A 23,860-nucleotide genomic window follows, 5' to 3' on the forward strand; every position below is an offset into this window, starting at 1 on the left:
AAAAAACTAATGGTAGCACTAAAGCATTTTGCAGGAATGCATTACTGGGTGTGTGGGGGCTGGGGGAGAGGAACAGTACAGTATAATCATTTCAAGCATAATGAAACCAGTCAGATTATAAGCTGTAAACAAAAGGAATAAGTCCTCAGGTATGAATGATAGAGCTCAAAAGGAAGATAGAGGTAAGCGGCAACTAACAACCAATGGCCAAGTATGAAAAGCTCTAACAAATGAAGTACAGTAATAGAAGCTGAAAGTTGTAATGATTGCCTCAAGAGGTGGGTCAAAAAAGATTCACAGGATATTTGATGCCTAAAGGCATTAGCATTATGGGCATAATTGGAAAAAATGAAAGGCAAGATCCATTACAGGACTGTTAGAGGCAAGGACAAAGGTAACATTTAAAGGATAAAATAAAATTTCATTTCACTGATGGTGGTTAATCAAAACTGTGGAAGCAGATAAACAACTGGGGAGGTTTACTTAACAATGCATCTGTTCTCCAGAAGATTAATAAACACTTTAGTTCTCAAAGGTAAGAAGAATGATCTTGAAATAGCAAAAGTAAATTATATTAATTCATTATGCCCAATGGCAATTTCATTTTTCCTATGACAAAATATCTCTTTCAAAAATTGGTTTGGATTGTGACATGCAATATGAGATTTATGTTTGATTGATCATTGTATATAAGTTCGCAATAAAAACACATTTTAAAGAAGCTACGGGTTACTATTATTCACAATCATCTCTATAAAATCTTAATGGTTTCAATTTAGCTAAATGATGTTCACAGAATTAAGAGAAGATAGTCCATTATGTTGAGCTAAGACACCTACACAAACTTTTCCTTTTTTCCAATTCTTTCTAACTTATTTTTCTTCTAACCATTCAAACTCTCTTTCATTTTAAAGCAGGGCTTCAAACCAATTTTCCCTGGTTCAGTCATGGTCAAGGAAGCATGGAACAGACCCAAATTTTTAAAATTAGGGTGAACCAGAACCATAACTGGAATGGGAAAAATTACAGGTCAAAGCCCTTCTAGAAACTTAATCTCCCTATTAGGAAACAACAGTAGCCTACATGTTGCATAGCAACAAAATCTCTTGCCTGTCAGGCTTTGCACAGATTCGGAAACACCTGTGCCCCACTCAAAGATGGTGGCTGACTGCAGCACTTTGAATTTGTGTCCTTAGTTTTGGCAATAATTCAGTCTTACACATCAGCCTTCTGAGAGGTTCACTACACCTCTTCCAAGTCACCCATTCTAGGGCTTCAAACTGTAATTTTTCCTGTTCCATTTATGGTTCTGGTTCATCCAAACTTTAAAAATTTTGCTTCATTGGCCATGACTGAACTGGTTTGAACCAGTTCAAAGCCCTGCTTTAAAGTAGAGAAGTCAGGTTTCAGAACTTCTTAAGAGCAGATGCACTGCTCATACTATGGTCTATTTGAACCAGTTCTTGTTTAATTTTAAATGACATATCACCTGTGTATTTTTTGAAACTAATATATACTACCTTATGTTCTCAGGTACTCTATTTCTTACCATAATAACTTAGCATGTAATTAGTTGTTTCTAACATGCAGTTAGTGGTGGTGTTAGGTGCTGTTAAGTCAGTTCCAACTCATAGCTACTCCATGTACAACAGAACGAAATACTGCCTAGTCTTGGGTCATCCCACGATGGTTGCTATATTTGAGCTCATTGTTGCAGCCACTGTGTCACTCCATCTTCTTGAGGGTCGCAAAATCTAAATCAGATTGTTACTATTTGATGATCTACATCATCAAATGATCTACATATAATGATAAAAAACCAAGACCAAACCCAGTGCCATTGAGTCGATTCTGACTCACAGCGACCCTATAGGACGGAGTAGAACCGCCCACAGAGTTTCCAAGGAGCGCCTGGTGGATTCGAACTGCCGACCCTTTGGTTAGCAGCCATACCACTTAACCACTACACCACCAGGGTTTCCCACATATAATGATAAAAAAAAATAATGCTGGCAGACCCTTATAAGCGATCAGTACTGACAGGTGAATGTTTACAGAAAGAAGTTCCAAGATTGCCCACCTGATACTTGCACACCTCTGTTTTCTGTTCTATCAGTGTCAGACAACAGCCACAGTTGTTTTTTATTTTCTAATTAAGGATAGGATTCAGGGAAAAAATAGTGTTAGAGCTGGCTATGTATCAGGAAATGGTTAAGGGCTCTTCACAGGTCATCACATTTAATTCTTAACAACCACCTAGGAAGTTCAATACTGTATTATCCTCATTTTTCAGATGTGGATAACACAATATGTAATACTTAAGCACTGAGAGATTAAACAAGTTTCCTCAAAACATGTGGGACATAGTAAAGAGCAGAAGCGAAATTATAGCCCAGGTCTGATTCCTGAGCCTAGTTCTACCAACGTCATTCTGCACTGAACCTTAGGGCTTTCCATCTTCCTTTCCGCCCTCTCTTCCTTCATTATTTACTGTTTTTATATTTTTTAACTTTCCTTCTTATTTTCTCTATATGCTTCATCATTAACCACAGAGCAAACAGCTATACAACCACAGGATCATTTTCATCAGGGAAGAGCTGCCTATGGCCCGCTGTACATAAGACAAGTCACAGCAAGAAAAAATAAGCAGTAACAAGTCTCTTTTTGGAATTAGAAACTACACTCTTCTTTTCGTCCCAATATCTCCAGAAAAAAAGTGAATATCAGATATTCCTGAAATAGTCACATATTCTCAGCTTTACTTCCTGAAATGTATTTGACAGCTTTCCAACAAAACCATGAACATTGATACCATTAAAGTAAAAAGCAAAGGCAATACCTACATTGCTGCCACCTAAACACACACACACATACACATACACCCAAAAAACCCACTGCTGTCAAGTCGATTCCAACTCTTAGTGACCCTATACGACAGAGTAGAACTTCCCCGTAGGGTTTCCAAGGAACGCCTGGCAGATTAGAACTGCTGACCTTTTGGTTAACAGCCATAGCACTTAACCACTACGCCACCAGGTTTTCCGCACATACACACAGACCCCAAAAAAACACAGTCCCCACAAACTAAGAAATGATGAATTTATTTTCAAGAGAATTTTAAGCCTAGAGTTAAGATTTAAAAAAAGAAAAAAATTACCATATTAAGCTATTTACTATTTTTGGCATTTCCTCTAAACAGATACATAAAAAAATACATCTTATAATATCAGTTATCAACATATTTTATTCCATGCAATATGTACTTCTGAATCCATGAGAGGCTTGTGCTTTCTTTTATTTCTTTCTATCCAAATTATTAATTTGGATGATTTACCTCTCTTGACATAGTGCTGTTTAGCACAGGAACTAAGGAAAAATATATACGCGTGTGTTTGGGGGTGTGTGTGTGTGTTGCGTGTCAGTGTGTGTGTATAGTTTTTTTTTTTTTTTTTAATATGAAATCTGGTTTTCATAGAGTGGTAACTTCTAGACAAGTAGTTCTCAATTGGGGACAATTTTTCCCCCAGGGAACATGTGACAACATCTGGAAACACTTTCGGAAGCCCTGGTGGTATAGTGGGTAAGTGGTGTGGCTGCTAACAAAAAAGGTCAGCAGTTCAAATCCACCAGGCACTCCTTAGAAACTCTATGGGGCAGTTCTACGCTGTCCTATAAGGTTGCTATGAATTGGAATTGACTCGAAGGCAGCAGGCTTGGCCTAGGGCTTGGGGTTTGGCTTGGAAACATTTTTGATTGCCATAACTGAGGGGAACACTGACATTCAGTAGGTAGGAGTACAGGGATGCTGCTAAATATCCAAATGCAGAGGACAATCTCAACCCCAATAACGGGCATTATCTGGTCCAAATGTTAATAATGCCATTGCTGAAAATCTCATTTCTAACTAATCATATCCTTTTAAGAAAAGGAAGACAATGTGACTAGCTTCTATCCCCATCTAGGTGCATTAAAATAAATGAAGCAGATTTGCAGAGTTATCTGAAAGGTAAATAAGCTACAAGGAAGCAAAGTCATATTTCCTAGGAGAACTCATGGCAGAGGTGACTCAGAAGTAAACAGGTAAAGCCAGCAGGGAGAAAGGGGGTGAGAAAAAATTTCTGAATATTGCAGCAAAGAGATTACTTGTATTTATTGATAGAAGTTAGCCTTTAGAAAAAGCAAATATAAATTAATGCTAATCGTAAAAATATAGTAGATCTGCAGAGGCTGGTTTCAAAGGACTAGGAAGGACCAGGAGGCTAAAGAGTTTTCTTTTAATTCCCTTTCTTACCTGGTATTTGATCTATGGTAAACAATAACAACAAATATGTATTTACTAACTATCAGTCATTGGCACCAAGGAAGAATAGATGAAAGACACAGCTTATGCCCTAAAAGAGCTAACTGAATAGAAAAGGGAAAATTACAATTACTCTAAAGTGTGATGAATAAATAACATACAATGATGATTCATGCTCTGATCACCATAGCAACTAAAAAGGTTATCTTCCCAGAGGGTGAGTCTTACAGGAGGAAGGACAGAAGCCTATTTCAGTTAGAAGCTAGACTACGTGCATAGAACAGAGCTGAGAAACAACATGGCATCTTTAGGGAGCTAAACTCAGGTGGCATGGATGGAACACCTTATGAACAGTGGGGAACAAAAACGACCAGTACCAGATTATGACAGCCTTAAGGCCACGCTAACTTGTTGGGCTTACAAAGGTGGCATCCGTAAAAAATGTGATGAACTTGGAAAAGAGTGTACTGGTAGAAAAAAAAAAAAAAACACTATACACTCCTATTATGTTTCTGTTAAGGAGAGTTACTTTCAACAGGGAAAGACTGAAATGAACATAAGTGTAAAAAATCTTAAAGCTGTTAAGAACTCTGACTCAGAAAACCCAATGATATGAACTTTTAGACTATTAAGAAAATACTCTAAGATGTACAAAGATTTTCATCATAGCATTATATATAATGGTGGAAATAAAACTTATAAAAAAAAATCTAAGTGTCCCCAAATAGGGTGTTGTTACTTAAATTATAGTACATCGAACACTGGAATACGTTTACAGTATAGTAATTGCTAAATGAATAAACTAAGTACAAATCAATATTTGTAATATAGTAGCATCATTTTGGTAAATATAAGGTGTAATGAATACTGAATATACCATGGACTGCCAGAAGAAGGAACAAACCTGTCTTGGAAGAAGTAAAGCCAGAATGTTGCTTAGAAGGGAGGATGGTGAGACTTTGTCTCACGTACGTTGGACCTGTTATCAAGAGGGACCAATCCCTGGAGAAGGACATCATGCTTGGTAAAGTACACAGTCAGTGAACAAGAGGAAGATCCTCAACGAGATGGACTGACACAGTGGCTGCAACAATGGGCTCAAGCATAGTAACCATTGTGAGGATAGCACACGACAGGGCAGTGTTTCATTCTGTTGTATGTGGGGCCTCTAAGAGTCAGAACCAACTGGACAGCACCTAACAACAACAAAGTATAATGTATGTATAGAAATATCTTATTGAAAAGACATTTTACCAGAATCCTAGCAATTGTTAAATTTGAGTAGTAGTGTTTAGGGTAATTTTGTGAGGTTTTTTTTTTCCTTCTATTTCTTCATCGTGCTTTTCTATGTTCTTTGGGTTTTCTGCACAGATCAAGCCACTTCTAAATCACTATTTTCAATTACTGGACAACAAATTTTTAGATAGATTTTGACTAATTGAAAAGCATCTGATGAGGGAAACCAAGACAGTGTTTTCAAATAAAGAAAAGCTCTTTAGACTGGTAAAGACAAGGCTTGTGATGAAAATGATAGCTGTCCACAAATTTCTGAAATGTTTTATTTTGTTTGTTTTTATACAAACGAATTTAATAAAATACTCGCTGCTCTTGAGGAAAAGACCAGTCTCCACAAGTACAGTTTACAGGTATTAAATAGATTGAAAAAAGGACTCTTATTTACAGTGTGAGAGCTGAAACAAGAAGACAGTGAATTGCCTTGCTAGATCTCAGCTGGGATTGTACATGTTGGATGACTCAGTTTTTTTCACCATCCTGTGCGTGCCTGCGAATAACCACAAAAGAGCCACTAGTATTGATTTTGGGGTTACGAATACATTTTAGTGAGTATGTACATTCATAAATAAGTAATCCATGAATAAAGAACATCAACTACATCTATGTGTGTATTGGATGATGATTTTAACTTGCTTAATACACCAGAGCACAAGGATACTATTGATTAAAATACAAGTAAGTTCTGGAGAAATCTAGCTCCTGTTTACCACCTCTCTTTTCCTACCAGTGAATTGTGAACTTCTGAAGGGTAGAGACTATGGGTCGTTCATTTCACCTGATAGTCTGGCACCCAACACAAGGGCAGCACTCAATAAAACCTTAGTGAATAAACTGAAAGTTGCTTATAATTAATTAGCTTCCCCGAAGATCACAATGAAACAAACATAACAACAGCTACTACAGGTGTTTTACATCAGGGTTTTCAACTGGCTGCACACTAGGATGTCGGTGGAGGTTTTACAATAGTGTCAAAGATGAAAATGCCCTAGCCACAACCTGAAGCAGAAGATCCAAAGTGGAGATCAAGGCATCTATATTTTACAATGACCCATCAGTGATTACGATATTCTTATGGTCTGAGAACCACTTTTATATACAGCCATTTGCTCTTAGATGAGGGGTTGGACAAGCTCTATAGACCCAGGTTTCTGTCATTTATTCCACCCTGCTGAGAAATATAAATCCTTAATTGGACCAGATTCTGACTCTCACCACCAACCATTGTCTTTAGTGTGTGCACATACCCAAAATGGGAAAATTGTTTGTATATGTCCGTGACAGATGCAGAACCATTCTATATTATAAATGTCTTGGCCTAGTCTGGTAATAACATGTAATTAAAATAGGTGAGTTCACCTTCATTTATTAGACCACATTGCTATTTTGCTAGCCCAAAAATTCACACAGGTGGGAGAAGACAAGTTTCCAGGGGAAAACTTGAAGGCAATCCTGTCATTTCTATCCTTGCCTCAGCTATGTGTAGGATTTGTTGGCAGAGCCTGTCAATCCAGTTGCATCCTCTTCCTCCCCTGCTCCCCAGTAAAAGCACACAGCTTCCAGGTTAGGGGAAGCATACATCCATCCAATTCACCAACATGTGCCCATTGCTGCCAAATCTCTGCTATCTAGGCCCTCTCCTGGCAGCCTCTCCATGTCTTAGTTTTCAGAACTTGACCTCTCTGAGATTTTAATGCTCTCCCTCGCTTTTCCTGATCTGCCCCTCTTTTTTCAATATGCACAGTAGTGGCCAGATTTCTCCCTCTGCGTGGATATCTCTTCAAGTTTGCTGCCTGGCCCATTGTATGTGCTCTACAGAACCAAGTCAGTCTTGTCAATCCAATCTCAGAGTATTCATACCACACTGTTATAGACTGCATTGTGTCCCCACAAAACAAATGTTGAAATACTAACTGCTATACCTGTGACTGTGATCTTGCTTGGAAATAAAGGTTTTCTTTTGTTATGCTAATGAGGCCATACTGGTATGAGGTGGGTCCTAAACCTAAGGCACTTGGAGTGGTGTCTTATCAAGGGAAAACAGACAAAAAAAGAGTCACACACAAGGGGGAGGAGATCACATGAAGAACTGTTTAGAACCCAAGGAATGCCCAGGACTACTGACAAAGTGGACCCTCCCCTAGAGCTGATGCCCCATTTGGACTTCTAGCCTCCAAATATGTGAGACAATACATTTCTGCTCTTTAAAGCTTTCTATTTGCCATATTTTTATTAAGGTAACCAAAAAGTCAAACCCACTGCCATCGAATCTATTCTGACTCATAGCGACCCTATAGGACAGAGTAGAACTGCCCCACAGAGTTTCCAAGGAGCACCCAGCAGATTTGAACTGCCGACCTCTTGGTTAACAGCCGTAACACTTAACCACTATGCCACCAGGGTTTTCTTTATTAAGGTAGTTCTCAGTAATTAAGGCACATATCATGACTTAAAAATACTAGAAAACAGCCCTTATTTTTAAACCCTCTAAATACACTGAAAGCCAGATTCCTGCAAAAAAAGTTTTTTCATACTCATCTGCAAGAGCAAGGACCCCACTCACTGCTGTGTTCCCAGTGCCTCCACTAGACTCTTTCAGCTAGGTGACTAGCATTAAATATTTTTTGAATAAGCAGATACACTGAGATGATCAATTTCAGACAATAAATTCAGAGAACATATCATCTTTCTGATTCATAAATTTAGACACTTTTTTTTCCCCAGGTAAGTACTGTTGTACACGACTATGACAAAGGTAAGACTGATGATAACCTAAAAGACATGACTGCTCAAACCTGTCTTACTTGGAGGATGAATTGTATGCAAAATTTCCTGCAACCTAGGAAGAATGAAGTGTATATCCAGCAAAATTAACATCTAATACATTTAATATTATCAGGAAATATATTGACAAATCACAACCAAGTGTGTTGATGCCAAATAAAAGATTTTCACTCTACAACGTAGTAAATACATAGTTACCAGTACAGTCCAGGACTAGTCTCCAAAATCATTTCTTAAAAAAGCTAGGGCCTCTTAAGCACCATCCCTGGTGAATAGTTAGGTATAAATTAGTGCATTGAATGCAACAATTATTTTTTTCCTTATAAATTCTATAGCATTATTCTTTGCATTATTTTAGAAAGTTTCACATTTGTTTTATAGAGCCCATTAGCTATTTGCTGTATTATGTATACATGTATGTATGCACGTATTTTGGGATGGAGGTTCAGTGGTAGAATTTTCACCTCCCATGAGAGACCTGGGTTTGATTCTAGGTCAATGTACCTCAAGCACAGCCACCACCCCTCTGTCAGTAGAGGCTTGCATGCTGCTAAGATGCTGAACAGGCTTCAGTGGAGCTTCCAGGCTAAGACAGACTAGAAAGGAAGACCTAGTGAGCTACTTCCACAAAATCAGCCAATGAATTCCCTATGGATCACAATGGTTAGATCAATAACTTATCATGGGGATGGCACAGGGCTGGACAATGTTTTATTCCATTATAAAACTAATAGAACTAGAAAACCCATTGGGTGTATTGCATAAGCTACAGTATAGCTCTAAATTTTCTTATTGGGGGCCATCCATTAATAAGGCAGAGACAAGATGCAAATTTTGTGAAGCAAAGATAACAACCTAAGTTTCTGGTACACAGTTTTAAATATATGTGTGATATGCAGGTGGCATTACTAGGCTGTTGGTATTTTAAGGCCCTGATCTCAGCAGAGAGTTGTGGGTTGGAAACATAGTCATTAGTTGATATAATGACTTTGAATAAGGTAATAGGAATAAAAACATGAGGTGGGATTGAGGGTAAACCAGATTAGAAACCTAGGAAATACCCACAAGTACGGACTGGGACGTATCATTACATTTTAAGAATCCAGACTATTATCAGACCCTATACTGCTTAGCTATAAACAATATCATGAAAGTTCATTCTATAATGAAATAGCAATGATATTCTAGGAAAAATATTAGCTTGCTTAAAACACTACTTGATATAAAATGTATGTTCATAAGTAGTTGTTAAATACCATTTTACAAATTCAGTACTTGATAGTTAAAGGGTAACCAATTTGCTCATTTATATCTTGTTCTCTCTTCCTGTGTCATAACAATAATTTATATTTAATGACTGACAACCTCGGATCCATTGTAGAAGGGTGGGTACAAAGGTTAAAAAAAAAAAAATCCAGAAGTATAAAGCATTAACACAAAGGGCTTATACCTTCTTGTATGAAAGCAAAAAAAAAAAAAAAAAAACTTTTTTTAAAAAAGGGAAAATAATACTTTACCAATGTTTTTACAATCAACAGTAAATCAACCCCCAAGCACTTGGAATTGTTTCCTTGGAGAAGCTTTGTATTATTAACATTTTTACCAGTGGAACTGCATACACAGCATAAATAGAGCATCAGAAGTTGTCAGTCATTAGCTTAAATACAGCTCCAGGTTGTCAAGTCCTTGGCTCCCAAGAGTAACAACAGAAACCTACTTAATTGGGGCTTTGCTGTTAAAGTCTGCTCTGGGAAACAATTGTGTTCTCTTGCAATTTATCACAACATCTATTTTTGGATATATCGCATCTGGTAGTATAGTGTAAAATTAAAACCACTTGAAAGTGAACAGAAATTGGGAACGCCTAAAATGCGACCAAATTCACTGCTGTTTCACCCACAAGTTATTATTTCATCTTTTAATTTCTAGAACTCCTAATCTTTTTGGCACTGTCTGTTTCCCTGTTTGGGTTTAACAAACATGCCTTGATATTTTGTCAACATAAGCTGTTTGGTAAGGAACAGGAAAGAGAACAGGCTCCTTTAGGACCACAAATAAATGGAAAATCAAGAATGCAAAATTAAGCCCCTATCTTGAGTATAAACAATGAAAGAGATGCTTATTAATTAAGTGTGGGCAGGTGATGACAAGGTGCCACGGTACACCGCACCAGCAGCGGAGGATGCAGACAGCTTTTATCCTGCCAGGCCATTTACTTATTAGGCAATAGACACCTCAGGCAGTAGAAAAAGTGTCAAAACAAGATGATGTGGACAGCTAAGATTTCAGTTTCCCAAACTTTGAACACTATTCGGTTTTACCTGCTTTTCTGAAGAATAATCTGACTTTCATGTTAAAAAAAAAAAAAAAAAGTTTCATGGATGCTCCTGTTTATGATTTTTTTCTCCTCGAAGCTGTACGACTAAAATACTTTTTTTGAGGTACTGCTGCATACAGTGTGCCACAAAGACAGACAGCACTGCTTTAAGACAGACAGCACTGCTTTAAGTGTGGAGTCTACTCTCACAGAGTCCAGAATAAAAACAAGTATCCAGAATAAAGCAAAAGATTTCGACAAAGTAAAATCTGTGAAAACCCAAATCTACCCGTCAATGGCTTATATCCAATTTCTATAATACTAAATGTTTGCAAATGAAAAATAAAATTTAAAAGGCTTCTACTGAGCCACTGTGATGACCAATCTACTCCATTCTCAATTTCTGCTTCTGCTCAGATCACTGTCAATTGGATTTCTTCATGTCAGCAATTTGATAATGGGCCATTAGGGCAGTCCAATCAATTCCAGCTCTTTTTTATGCCTTGTGTCCCTCCCCCCTGCACCCATTCTCAGATAGAACTGGATCCAATCTCATTGATTGACAGTTGATCCTTAGCTTCCCAGTTACTTTTTTAAAGTTGTAACTTTTCCATACGACTCTATTTTTCATACTGATTGATTTTACTTGGATTTAATTTTGGGATGGTATTTTTATGCAGAGCTCTTGATCTCTTATGTTCAATTATTTTACTTATTTCAAGAAGGTAAAACTATAAAGCAAAATAAAAGTCAAAGACAATGAAAAACAACAATAAAAAATGCCGAAATGGAATTAAAAACTAATTGAGGAAATATTTATCCACACCAATGATCAAAAAATATAAATGAAAAAGATGATCTACAAGTTTATTCCTTCTAAATTAGAAGATATTAGACATGCTAATATAACTCTGGAACACTTTTGCTTTGCTTAGGGAAAATAAGTATAATTTTCCTGGAAAGCAATGTGACAATAACTATCAAGAATCAATATAACACTCAGTCTATTATAAATCTTCAGTCTAGTGTAAACCCCTCCTGTAAATTTATACTAAAGAAACAATTATAATAGATGAAAAAGTCTGTGCACATTTGTAGTAAGAAAATTATAAAAAACCAAAACAAAACCCACTGCCTTGGAGACGATTCTGACTCATAGCAACCCTATAGGACAGAGTAGAATATCTCCATAGGGTTTCCAAGGCTGAAAATCTTTACAGAAGCAGACTACTGCATCTTTCTCCCGTAGAGAGCTGATGTGTTCGAAACGCCAACCTTTCAGTTGGCAGCGGGCTGTTTTAACCATAGCCCCAACCAGGCTCCTAAGAAAATCATGGCCAATGTTAATTTCTAAAAGTTTAGTTAAATTTTAAGTGAATTACTAATTCAATTAACCTTTATGCTGGCCATTAAGAAGACTATAGACTATCTTGGCTACTAACCAAACCAAAAAGGCTGATAGTTCAAATCCAGTAGTGCTCCTTAGAAACCCTATGAGGCAGTTCTACTCTGTTCTATAGAGTTGATATGAGTCAGAATTGACTGAAGGGCAACAGATTTCATTTGGTTTTATAGAACATCATGTACAATTTATATTATTGCAGATTTGACATTAAAAAAAATTAATACCCATTGGTGAATCCTCATCTACACGAGTTCCTTCTCAAAGCCATACAGAAGAGGGGGAAAAAAAAAATTTGGAGAACTCAGAGAAAAGTGAGAAGAAATGGAGTGGCAAAATGAATGAAAATACCAAACCAAAAACCAACCCATTGCTGTCAAGACGATTCTGACTCATAGTGACCTTACAAGACAGAGTAGAACTGCCCCCATAGGGTTTCCAAGGAGCTGCTGGTAGATTTGAACTGTTGATCTTTTGGTTAGCAGCCATAACTCTTAACCACTACACCACCAGGGTTTCCACTGAAAATACAGTTAAGGCATTTTAGCGGGTATATAGAATATTTGGAAACAAACTACTGATTAAAAAAAAAACAAAAAACTGATTACTCGGAAATTAATAACTAAGGCAGCGTTTCATAAAGGTTGGCAACTCGAGCCCACCTAGTGGCTCTGCAGGAGAAAAGACCTGGTGATCTGTTCCCATAAAGATTACAGCCTAGGAAACCCTATGGAGTAGTTCTACTCTGTCCTGTAAGGTATCTACGAGTTGAAATAGACTAGACCGCACACAAGAACATAGCAACCAGTTATAAGCAGTCCTCGTAGTGCAATGGTTTTAAGTTCTAGTCGGCTAACCGAAGGTTGTAGGTTTGAATTCACCCACAGGCAGCTCAGAAGAACGACCTGGTGATCTAATGCCAAAAAAATCAGCCATTGAAAACCCTGGGGAGTTGGAATCAATTCCATGGCAACCGGTAACTGGTTATAGCAATAAGTTAGAAGACAATACCAACAGCCGTTGGGGAATGGGAGAGACTGGCAAGGAGGAGGGCTTCCTGCATCTTTCTCATCCATTTCAACTACCCATTACTCATAAATGAAGCTACTCATGGCATGATAAAGTGAGGTTTAGAGACTCTCAATCTTAACAAGTAATCCGTAGTTGTAAATTAATCACATACATATCTTTTAACTACTAGCCCTCATCCTCGACTGAGTGCTTGAACTATTGTGATAATTTTTTCAGATTTCCAAGTTCATAGCTGATGCTAGACAAAGTAAATGATTCCATAAAACTGACCTCTATACCCATAGCAAACAGAATAATGACAAGAGTATGAATGACAAAATTTAATGACATACTTTATTTGAAAGACACAGAATACAACTTAGTAATTACTGTAAGAACACAATTATCTTTGTATTTCAATACAGCTAAGGAAAAGGGGAGAATAGTGGAAATGAAAAATGAAAACAGCTCATGCCTTAAGGCGAGTAATTTCTTTTATTTCCTTGATTTTTTATTATAATGCAGTCTGCGGAAGAAACAGAAGTTCAAAGTAACAAAATAACTGCCTTTGATTAAGTGCCTGAAGAGTGCTTCAAAGGCAAAACACTAAAATTCCCAAACAAAGAAAAATGATGCATCTTCAAGGGTAAATGCCATCTGAGGCCATATCTACAACGGAGAAAAACTCCATGCATGGCTTAGACTAACCTAGTCTTTCAAAGGCGATTTTCTAATTGCAAAACATGCAGCCAGCATCTAGAGCTGACCTAGACTGAGTTCTCGGGTAGAGGATTGTGGATAAAGCAGTGAGGCTGTCATGCTGGCACGCCTCTACCAGGCATATACTGAAAGGAAAAGCTCTATCAAAGCTTCTGTTGCTCCCTTTCTGCTGATAGAAATGATACAGAGCACATCAGAGCAACGTGTTAAAGGTGCAGCAGGCCACAGTGGTGCAAATAGTTACCACACTTGCTGCTAACCGAAAGGTTGGAGGTTTGAGTCCACCCAGAGGCACCTCAGAAGACAGGCCTGGTGATCTACTTCTGAAAACTCAGCCATTGAAAAATCTTTGAAGCACAGTTCTACTCTAACACACTTAGGGGTCGTTATGAGTCAGAACCGACTCAATGGTCAGTGGTGGTCTATTTCACTTTAGGATGAAGTTTAAGGAGGAAATATCGCTAAGCAAGGGTAAGTATGATTTAGAGAACAGTAGCATGTGGAATGAATGCTTCCTCCTATTCTATCCAGAACATTCTGATGAGACTGCATCTTACATACTTGGGACATGTTGTCAGGAAGGATCAATCCCTGGAGCAGGACATCATGCTTGGTAAAGTAGAGGGTCAGTGGAAAAGAGGAAGACCCTCAGTGAAATGGATTGACACAGTCGCTGCAACAATGGGCTCAAGCATAACGACTGTGAGCATTGCACAGGATCTGGCAGTGTTTCCTTCTGTGGTACATAGGGTCACTATGAGTCAGAAGCAACTTGACGGCACCTAACAACAATTTTATCCTGTAGCCATTGTGCCATTTGTACCTAGTACTATTTACTCAGAAATAACTTCAGAGGTTTTCAGCTCTGATACTGACTGTGACCACATGCCATAGATCAGGTAGCCTTGATTGATTAATACAAGCTTAGCTTGTTTGTCCAGGCTAAAGCAAAAGAATTTGGATAGAGGAGGTATTAGAAGAATGGGATATGTAGAAATTGATTTCAAGGTATCTCAATTCATCAGCTGGAACCTGAAGAGCATAAATATATGGCTAAAGGAATTATATGAGCAATAAATAATTATGTATTAAGGCAATTTTGCCAAGAAAGCAAAAATACATATATATATATATATGTTTCAAATGATCAGGGCAGTATGAACATGATATTTGAGATGGAATTTAAACTGGCTCTGTGATTTATTTTTTACGGACAGTCCATGATTTCAATAGGAGAGCTTTACTACTGGTCATTGTAAAAAGAACTTCCTATAGTTTGAATACACCAAATATTTAATAAAAAAAATTACATTTACTGTTCTTCAATATCTGCATGATATATGAGAATTTCCAACCCTTTAATTGTTTGCTGGATATGTACTGTAATCCTCTCCCTATAATCCAGGTCACCATTGATATCCTCTGTTCAAAACATTTTACAATCTTGTTCTTGCCAAGACTCAGACAGCACTTCACAGCTGAACTTGCCAGAGAGTCCAGGAAGGTTCCATCCACAGGATCAACCAGTCTACTTTTGTAACCTATTCTTCCCTTCCCACATGGTTTGAGTGATTGCACGTCTGAGATTATTAAGGATGCCAGCGGATATATATGACAGAGCTATTTATCTCTACAGCTCTCTAAGGAAAGCAATGAAGTTATTATGAGAAATTTGCAGAAAGCATAAGCTCGACCACCATTTTCTAACAGTTACCCTTTACATTGTCAATTGCCTTTTAAAAATCTATTAAACGCATAACAAAGAAAGACATGTTAAAATTTCATGAGTTTCCAAGTGATAATACACTTCTGGCACCACAGAAAGGTAAATTCTTTATATCACGAAAAATGTTACTGTATTTTTTTTTAAAAGAGATTTCTTTTTACGTGGATTTCTATATTGTATTCACTAGATGGCACTATCAAAGTATTTCAAAATCCATAAGCTTCTCAAAGATATGTTCTGGTATTAAAAAATAGCATTTAGGTTTCTATGCACTTCAAAAAAATACACAGCACCAAATTTGTCTCTTGAAAATAGACTTCAAAAATGTCATTGAAGTAACCAAGATATCCCAAATTAGCTTCTGGGACTGTTAGTCCACAGAGACTGAGTACGGTATTTTTTAAAAAGTCAGTCTTTCTCCCTTCAGCTTTTAAATACAACCATATAAAGCTCTTCACATATACCTTCTGTGTGTAAAGCTGTGAGTGCATATCTTCTTGGCCAATTAACACCACCGTCAGAGGAGGTAGATTCAAAATAGCCTTGCTGATGCTGGCAGTTTCTTTCCTAATAGGTTAAGGTAGCTCTGTGAACAGAGCACCACAGGGAGTCAGAGGTATGCACTTTAAAGGACAATATTTAACATATTCTTGAGGCTTGAGTCAATTATTTTATGGATAAAACAGTGAGTTTAAAGTCTATCAGCTTCAAATTTAGGGTCCACTATTTGTAAAATTTGACTAGTACCTAAATCCTCTCAGCTTCATTTCCTCTTTTATTACAAAGTCTATAATAATAATTCTCAAGGCAGTGGTGGTTCAGTGATAGAATTCTCACCTTCTATGTGCAAGACACAAGTTCAATGCCCCATCAATACACCTCAAACACAGCCACCTCCCACGTGTCAGTGGTGGCTTTTGTATTGCTATGACATTGAATGGGTTTCAGAGGAGCTTCCAGAGTAAGACAGACTAGGAAGAAAGGCCTGGTGATCTATTTCTGAAAACCAGCCATTGAAAACCCTATGGATTACAACAGTCCAATTTTCAACTGATCATGGGGATGACGCAGGACCAGGCAGTGTTTCATTCTATTGTGCGTGGAGTCACCATAAGTCACCAACTCAATAGCAGCTAACACAACAACAACATAATAATTATTTTCAAAAACTACTCTCAAGTGTTGTGATGGCTGGATAACACATGTGTAAGTGACCCATATCAAATATTATAAGAATGAGTTAAGATTTTAGATGTCAAGATGGGAACAAAATGAGTGATGTGAACAATGTGCCAAAACAAGGTGATAATAGAGTCATGAACAAATTATTCTTGGGATTGTGGCCTGGGACAATCAGAGCAGGCTTTGAAAGGAAGCGAGATTTGGGTGCAAGGGGTGTGTGTACCTTCTGGGCCAAAGCTTTTAAGTATGTTATTTTTGTCGTTAGGTACCATCTGGTCAGTTCCTATTCATAACAATTCCATGTACAACAGAAGGAAACACTGCCCTGTCCTGCGCCATCCTCACAATCATTGTTATACCTGAGCCCATTGTTGCAGCCACTGTATCAAGCCATCTCATTGACAGTCTTCCTCTTTTTCACTGACGCTCTGCTTTACCAAGCATTACGTCCTTCCCCAGGGGCTGATTCCTCCCGATAATATGTCCACAGTATGTAAGATGAAGTTTCATCATCCTCGCTTCCCAGGAGCACTGGCTGTATTTCTTCCAAGATAGACTTGCTCGTTCTTCTGGCAGTCCACAGTGTATTCAATATTCTTTGCCAGCATCACAATTTCTGGTGACTCAGTGGTTAAGAGATTGACTGCTAACCTATAGGAATCCACTGGACAGCAACAGGTTTTTGGAGGCACAGAGGCTTAAAACCCATTGCCATCGAGTTGACTCCAGCTCATTGTGACCCTACAGGACAGACTAGAACTGCCCAGTAGGGTTTTTAAGGAGCAGCTGGTGGATCCGAACAGACTAGAACTGCCCCATAGAGTTTTCAAGGAGTGGCTGGTAAATTTGAAATGCTGATCTTTTGGACAGCAGCCAAGCTCTTGACTACTGGGCCACCAGGGCTCTGATTCTGTGCCTCTAAGGGAAGGAAATATCATGAGCGGGAAAGTTTACACCATGTTTCTGAGAAAAGCCTCCTGCCACTAGGATGGTTAGGGGAGCAAGATAGGATATTTCATTATGCTAAGCCACTAAAGATTGGAGTTTGTTTGCTAAATAAGCATGCATCTCTCTAACAAACCATGCTTAATGCTCATTTTATGTACTTCACTTTGAAATAACGTAAGTTTCTTTCCTTCCTATTTTAGATTTTCCTTTATTTACCCAAGTTCTTCTTTGAAATAATGAGTTACAGGGCACAATAAATATCCAAACACCTTGGTTGCTGCCAAAATACAGGTAAATACGCTGATGTCTTATAGTAAAATTTCTTCCATAGACTTATGAATTTCTTAAACTATCCCCTTTATTTTCATTTCTTTCTTATATTTGGACACTCACTGAGATTATGCAGGCTTCAAATCATGTCCCTATTCCCTGCCTTTGTGTTCACATGTGCAGCACACTGCTGGGAAAGAAAGTCTGGCTGGCACCCTTTTTCTCTGGTTCAACCCCACACTTACCCATCATCTCCTGCACAGGGATATCCTCATTACATTCTTCAGTCAGGCCTTGCATACATGTAGAATGGTAGAATGAATACACTTTACACATGCGCTCTTAGGTTTTTAATTTGTAGAAATTTTATAAGTGCTTTTTTATTATATCTGTTTTGATGAATAATCTAATTTTTATATTTACATGTGTACTTTATATCAGTAAAGGCTAAAAAACTATGGAAGCTACCATCTGCAGGTTTTAATGAAATCCCACTAACTGCTTCACTTACTATTAATTCTTACTGGAAATTTTGTTTACATTAAGCAGAATTAGTTGGAGGTGTAGTTTTCCATTAACACATTGATCACCTAATATAAGTCACGTCTACATAAAATCCTTCATTCCTGTTGCAACAAAACTGCTTTTACAAAGAAAGAGAAATCAGCTGGAGCTGCAGGAATGCAATATTTCTATACAATTTTCGTGTTTCTAAGAATTCCTCCATTATCTCCTACCTTTAGTCTCTTTGTCAATATGTAGCTAATACATTAAACTGAGTCTTTTACTGCAAGGCCAAGACTAGAGTGCCTCACTTGCCTCACTCTAGTCCCAGCACTGCGGAGGGGGGGCAGGTGGAAAGTTACAATATGGAAGGGTACACAGAGTTTCAAAAATACTGATGTTCCCCACTTCTTTAGCTGAGTCGTAAGTTTAAGAAATTTTATTTTATTATTTTTCTTTAATTGCCCATGTGGTTTACGGACAGTCTTTGGTGTGTGTAATTAATAATAACACAGATTTAGAAGACAGAGTAATTATCATTAACTTATATTTATGTTCTATAAATATAAAGCTGTTACTTATTTGTATATCAATTATTAGAAAAACTGTTCTTTATTATTTACATATTAACTAGTATAAACTATTATTTAACACATCAACTATTGTAAACACTATCATTTGAGTCAATAAAAGAGGACACTAATATAAAGGGTGGAGACCCTAGGTGGTGCAGCCCAGTTAACGTGCTTGGCTACTGACTGCGAGGTTGGAGGTCTGAGTCCACTTAGAGGTGTTTTGGAAGAAAGGGCTGGCAATCTACTCATAAAAAATCAGCCACTGAAAGCCCTGTGGAGTATGGTTCTCTGACACACATGGGTTTACCATAAGTCAGAACTGACTCGATAGCAACCGCAACCAAAAAAAAAAAAAACAACTCATAGCGACCTTACAGGACAGAGTAGAACTGCCCCATAGGGTTTCCAAGGCTGTAAACTTTCTGGAGGCAGACTGCTACATCTTTCTCCCATGGAGTGGTAAGTGGATTCAAATCGCTGATCTTTCAGTTAGCAGCCGAGCACTTAATCATTGTACCACCAGGGCAACAAGTAATATAAAAGGGACATAATGTTTCCTTTTAAATCAGCAACAGCTATAAATGCTTATAAAATTTTTTCTAACTCTTAACTTACATATGCTCTCGATAGAGGTCCCTTGAATATTTCTGATCGGATTAGACGTACAGGGGAAAATGTCACTCCAACTGTGGTTTAATTCCCAAATGGTAGAAGGCACTAACTTGACCTGTAAGCATACCACTTCTGTTTCTTCCTCTATTTCATTATAAAAAATATCCAATCACCCTGTTCATTTGAGGGATAGAAGTCTTCCATTCATTCAATTGCTCGGAATGCTGACTCTAGAGATAGTTTTTTTTTTTCTTTGTTTTTTTGCACCACTAGGTCAAGAAAATGAAAGTTTTGGACACATTCATTGTATTGTTATTCCTTCTTTATCGTTAATCGGTATGCAGTTGTAATCTTACAATTATGAAAACAACTCCTACAATATAGTGTAGCTTTTTCCTTCTCATTGACTTGACTCTCTCGTTCTCATGTCTATAGAGTGCTCAAATGTCACTGAAAGTTTTCATTACTGAAACTTGCTTTCTAGTACATTTTTCTTCGCTTTATACCAAAAGTCAATAAAAATTCTACTCTCTGGCATTGGCATGTCTAGTGGTGGCATTAATTTTACTGTCCTCTTCCATGCCAACATACACACATAAGCCACAAAGGTTGGTAGCTGAGACCTGAAAGAAAGAAACTCAACCCAGCCTTATCCTCCAAACCTCAAAGCAGGTTAGTGAAAAATACTAGAGCTTCCCAAAGCTGAGTTGCTGGAATGGGGATGTAAACAGAAGGCAAATGCATTTTTTTAACCCTTTCCCAGCATAGCCGACATTGTAAATTGATCACAGTACTCTTTCCACTTAGCCATGAAAACGGCATCAAAATACTTCTCCAAGAGTCCTGCTGGAAGCTACCACTAATCTCTCTGAGCTGGTGCTTGAGATGAAGGCTGGTTGCCTTCCCTCAACAAGGAGAAAATAGCACCTTCATTGATCAAAATATCCTAAGGGTCTCTGTGAGATCATAATAGTCTCCATGGTAGTCACAATGTAACAAAGCAAACCACGCGTATTTAATAACTATCTAATATGTGTTCAAACCAGTGGGAATTAGCTAATACAGATCTCTGCTTAGGAAGCGGATGCAAGGGAAACATCGGTGGTAAAAAAAAAAGCTGTGACTAAGAGAGTGGAGCAGTTTAAAGAGCCTCCGGGGTGCTCACTGGGCTACTGAAGCATTTTTAGCAGAAATGGCTCCCTAGTAGTGGTCAAGTGTGTTCAGAAGCTGACTCTTTCCATGGATGCTCACGTACCTAAGGCTTGCCACAAGGCCAAGTCAAGACACACAACCTCTGTGGTTTTTTGTTTGCCTACTTCTATTTTGGGTTAATGTAAGAAAATTTAGTGACTAAGGTGCAACAGCCTAACTTTTATGTTGTTGTACGCCACTGAGTCGATTCCAACTCATAGTGAACCTATAGGACAGAATAGAACCATCCCATAGGGTTTCCAAGGCTATAATCTTAACGGAATCAGACTGCCTCATGTTTCTCCCATGGAGCAGCTGGTGTGTTCGAACCGCCAGGCTTTAGGTTAGCAGGCAAGTGCTTAACCACTGTGCCATCAGGGCTCCTTACTAGCTATACAGTAGATATTAAAATAAGCAAATAAACGAATGAAAATGAGAAAAACCACTAAGAAAAAAACTAAATTATATTTTCTCTGCACCTGCCTATCTTATCTGTACAAAATGATTTTGTAACCTTCACTATCCAAGACGTTTGACAAAAAAAAAATTTTTTTTAATTTAAGCTGTGTAATAACAAATTTTAAAATATAGTATGTCTTGGCGGGTAGTTTAATTTTTCACATATAAATGTCCACACTGTATTTTTTTAAGTAGGCAATGAATTTGATAAACCTTCTTCCATATTAATTCTATTTTCCAGAGATATTCTTAATCAATGTCAATCATTTCCTTTTTATTTTTAGAGATACGATGTATCTAACATTACACAAATCACCAGAAAACACAGCAGAATGCATAGTCTCCAAATCCATTCAAAACAAAATTATAGAGTTGAATCTATCATCTATGTTCATAAAGAGATTCTGCATGAAGTTCACCAAATTCACTGTGTTATTTTTGGATAAGGATTCTTAGTGATTTATAACATTTTTCTTCATCTTTTCTGTGTTGCTTGAATTGTTGATAATAGTCATATATTCATTGTAAAAACAATAAGGTTATTACTATGAAGCAAAATAAAATGTATTATCAATCTTTGATGCTAAAAAATAGCATGAGGGTATTCTATGAGACATTGTTAACTACATGTGCAGGGAGAAAATTAAAATAAAATTAAAAAATTGCTGCATTTTATTTTCCCACTAACCTTGTGCTAAATAACAAACTAGGGCAGCTTATGAAAGATTAAAGCTCGAATTAAAAGTTCTACCAGCAGCTGTAAGTACTTAATCAAAGATGTTTCCAAATAATAATATATTAGAAAGGGGTAAAGGGAGATCTGATAAGCATCTTCATTTCCTCTCTGGGGAAAAACAATGGACCATGGTGTAAGAAAACTTAATCTATGCCGTCCAAGGGAATTGTCTACTAAACAAAACCCTCAATAGTGTGTAACGATTTATAGTCAATTAAGATGAAAAGGCATGTCAAATGACTCCTCAATTCTGCTACATATTTCCTGAGCATAAGTATTATGAGTTCTTATATGAAAATTCTTATATGCACCTATGTTTCTTGGCCATGAGTCTGAAGATTCTTTTCCCAATTTGAGATTTGGGAGCTAATTTGTATTTGTGCTAAAAAATACATTCTAAGAGGAACGTGAAGTCTATTCATTTAGAGTTAACTCCTTCACCCTAAGAAACTAGAAGTAAATGTCCCTGAATATTGCCTAGCAAGCTATTAGTAAAGATTTTAGAAAGATCTATTTCATAGAAAAGAAAACTGAGTCACTTAAATGTGGCAACAGAGAAAATATCTTAATATACAATCTGGATAGAAGTGTATCCCATCAGCTACTAGTATTACGAGGCATTGCTGTTCAGGAGCATACACAGAAAGACCATGCATTTATCATTGAATAGTTGATTTCATCTGCACAGAACCAGTATTCAAATATACATTATAATGAAGATCATAAGGGCCAACAGGATTAATAGTATCATTGCAGTCCTGCTTGTTAATTTACTAGTAATTTCTTAAGAGTCGCAGACTCCTCTTGAACCCTTTACGAACACTGACTTCCTTTCCCTCTTACCGTCATCTCACTACTCCACCTGCCCTTCAGACTAAATGATCTATTTCACTGCAATCTCACAGTAACCTGAAAGAAAGCACTGAACTTTCTCTAATTCTTTTCTCGTAAAGATTCCAAACTCGTTGAGGGAAGGCAGTGTTTATCACCTCTAAATCCTTAATCTTAGCATAAGGGAGGGCAGATGGTAAGTACTGAATCAAAAGAATTTAATAAGTAAAGAAATAAAAAAAAAAAGAACATAAATAACCATTAAATTAATCAAGTTTATTTGTTTTACTTCTAGACTCAGAAGGCTAGGGAGACTCCAGTGACTTTTCAGTAGCCAGGGTCGATATCGTCACCCAAAAGGCAGTCTTTATCTGAAGCAATGCAGCCGTTGGTAGAGGTCTAGCATTTTAGGACAGGTCTGGCCAATGGCAGACATCAAAGGGCTCAAAGGCCACATTTTTTATAGTCTATAGGTCTCACTTTCCATCTGCTCAAACTATGTCAGTCTACCAGTTCAGATGAGGTGTGTGTGTACTGCTCACAAACCTCAACATTTAAAATGAGGCTCCAATAATGGATGTGAGAATTTTAACACTGTTGTTGCCCTGGAATTTGAAACACAAATCAGAATATTGCCTGAAACCACAAGGTTGAAAAAAGTCTTCTAAAAAGTATCAAATATGTTTTCTTAAAAGTATAAAAATGTCATCTAAAAAGTAGAAACAATTCTAAAAAGCAAGTTTTCCATTTCAGAAGAGGAAAAAAATGTACATAAAGGTTCAACATAATTTTTTTTTTAATTTGCTAAAATTAAGTTGGGTTTATATTTTAGAAAGACTGCTGGCACAGTCTAATTTTTATTTCTATTATATAATATTTAACCCCCCAACACACACACACATATACCATTTAGCATGAATGCCTGTATTCTAAATCAGACAATTTGATTTGATACAGTGAACACAAGTGGATTCATGAACTAGTTATTACTTTTTCGGA

Source organism: Elephas maximus, chromosome 9 (genome assembly GCF_024166365.1).
Source record: "Elephas maximus indicus isolate mEleMax1 chromosome 9, mEleMax1 primary haplotype, whole genome shotgun sequence".
NCBI classification, from domain to species: domain Eukaryota; kingdom Metazoa; phylum Chordata; class Mammalia; order Proboscidea; family Elephantidae; genus Elephas; species Elephas maximus.